Consider the following 2,807-nt stretch of genomic DNA (forward strand, 5'->3'; position numbering starts at 1 on the left):
AGATTCATAATTTTGGACATGTTCTAATTTGTACTTCTCTTTTAATATTATAGAAATTTGCATAAAATTGTAATAGATTTTTATTTATATGTGCATCTTCTTATCACTTAGTACTGATTGTGTTATGAGATTACGTACTAATGTAAATTGTTTCCGCAACTTTTTTACTTTATACTAGGATTTTACCCGCGGTACACCGCGGGAATAAATTATAAATTATTGTATTTTAGATAATAATTTTTAATTTATTTAGTTTTCAAATTCTCAATTAATTAACTTTTGTCGAATTAATTTAGATTTTTTAGAATATTTTTCTTCTTCTTACGTTTTACAAAGTTTATAACCTAATTACATTAAATTTGTTATTAGATAGAATATAAAATTCTAGATTTGTTTTGTTCTCTAGAATTAAACAAAGGTATATGCCTATATAGTATGTAAGTGTATATTTTGTTGTTGTAAGCTTGATTTAATTAGGAGATAAGGCCATGTATATTTAGGAGAAATCTAAATATACATAAGATAAGGTCAATTATATTTAGGAGGATCTAAATATATATTTTGGGAGTTATCCAATTGGGTTTTGGTCTTATGTTTTCTATATAAGGAGGTGCTAGCTTGTAGCACAACTTATGAGTTTGAGCTTAAGGTTTTGAGAATATTTTCCTTAAGATTAATAAGAGAGTTATACTTATTAAAATACTTGTAATCTATACTTGGTTTCTACACGTGGTATCAGAGCTTCATCAATGGCAGGAGAAGACTCAAAAGCTCTGGTGGAAGGAGGCGAAGATAAAAACTTAATGATAGGTCAAGAAGACAAGAAGAGTTCGGCTCAGGTTTCAGAATCAACACCTTCGACAGACGGAGGCTCTTCTTCTATTAAGTGCCTGATGCTGAACTCGAGCAACTACACCGTATGGTCTATGAAAATGAGAATTCTACTTAGGGTTCACAAATCATGGGACGTAATAGAGAAGGGAAACGTTGATGAGACAAAGAACGACTCGGCAATCGCTCTTATCATACAGTCTATTCCTGAAGCTCTTACTCTCCAAGTTGGAACTATGGAAACTGCAAAGTAGATATGGGAAGCTATCAGATCAAGACATATTGGAGCGGATATGGTTAAGGAAGCAAGACTGCAAACCTTAATGGCTGAGTTTGACCGCTTGAAGATGAAGGAGACAGAAAGGATCGATGAGTTTGTTGAAAGGCTGTCTGCAATTTCAACAAAATCAGCTGCATTAGGAAACGAGTTGGCCGAACCAATGGTTGTCAAGAAGTTCTTATCAAGTCTTCCTCGAAGGAAGTTTATTTAGATCGTTGCTTCCCTCGAGCAGGTACTTGATTTGAACAAAACCAGTTTTGAACACATTGTAGGTCGACTCAAGGCATACGAAGAACAGATTGGTGAAGAGGAGACAGAACATGTTTGCCAATTCAAGTTCTTTTGGAGGATACAGAGGAAGGGGACGAGGAGATCGTTCTTCCAGGGGCAGAGGAGGACGCGGCAGGTTTAGTTTCCAACAAAAGGACAAAGATAAGGAACAAGACCTGTCGCATATCACTTGTTTCCGATGTGATAAACAAGGACATTATGCATCGGACTGCCTAGATCGACTACTCAAGTTGCAGGAAGTAGTGGAGAAAAAGGATGAGGAGACTCACATAGCTGATGAATTGATGATGAATGAAGTAGTGTTTCTTCAAGAAGACAAAGTGAAGCCAAACGTCTTTGAGTCCAATGTCAATAACACTAACGTATATTATTTAGATAACGGTGCAAGCAACCATATGAGTGGTATTAAAAGTTTCTTCTATGATATGTGTGAGAAAGTGACAGGCAAAGTTAGATTTGGGGATGACTCTCGTGTGGATATCAAGGGGAAAGGCTCCATACGATTTGTTTTTGAGAATGGTGAGAAGAAAGTGCTTCACAATGTGTACTATATACCTGATTTGAAAAGTAACATTGTGAGTCTAGGCCAAGCTACTGAGGCAGGTTGTGAGATACGAATGGTGGAGGACAAATTAATGATTTACGACAAGTCTGGGAAGCTACTCGTCACTACAGCAAGGTCCAAGAATCGTCTCTACAAGGTTCTGCTGGAAGTAGATAGCATTGAGTGTCTACAACTTGTCTCGACAAATCAATCCTCTGTTTGGCACGCAAGACTAGGGCATGTCAACACTGATGCGATGAAGCTGATGATCAACAAAGATTTAGTGACTGGTATACCTAGCATCAAGGTTGAAAGACAGACATGCGTGTCTTGTTTGCTTGGAAAACAAACAAGAGACTCTTTCCCGCACGCCACTATGTATAGAGCTACACATCCTCTCGAACTGATACACGGCGACCTCTGCGGACCGATCACGCCTGCGACACCAGCTCAGAAGAAGTACGTCTTTGTGCTAGTTAATGATTTCGCGCGTTATATGTGGACAGTTCTTCTGAGGGAGAAGAGTGAAGCAATCGAGAAATTCAAGAAGTTAAGATGATTGCTGAACAAGAAACAAGATGTGTAATCAAAACACTTAGAACTGACAGAGGAGGGGAATTTACTTCAGCAGATTTTCATTCTTTTTGTGAAGAAAATGGAATCATGAGGCAATTAACAGCTCCATACTCTCCTCAACAGAATGGAGTGGTTGAAAGGAGAAACCGAACACTGATGGGAATGTCGAGAAGCATGTTAAAACATATGGATTTGCCAAATTATTTATGGGGTGAAGCTGTGAGGCACTCGACATATTTGATAAATAGAATAGTGACAAGGTCTCTTGCAGAGAAGACTCCATAC

Source organism: Camelina sativa, chromosome 17 (genome assembly GCF_000633955.1).
Source record: "Camelina sativa cultivar DH55 chromosome 17, Cs, whole genome shotgun sequence".
Taxonomy (NCBI): Eukaryota; Viridiplantae; Streptophyta; class Magnoliopsida; order Brassicales; family Brassicaceae; genus Camelina; species Camelina sativa.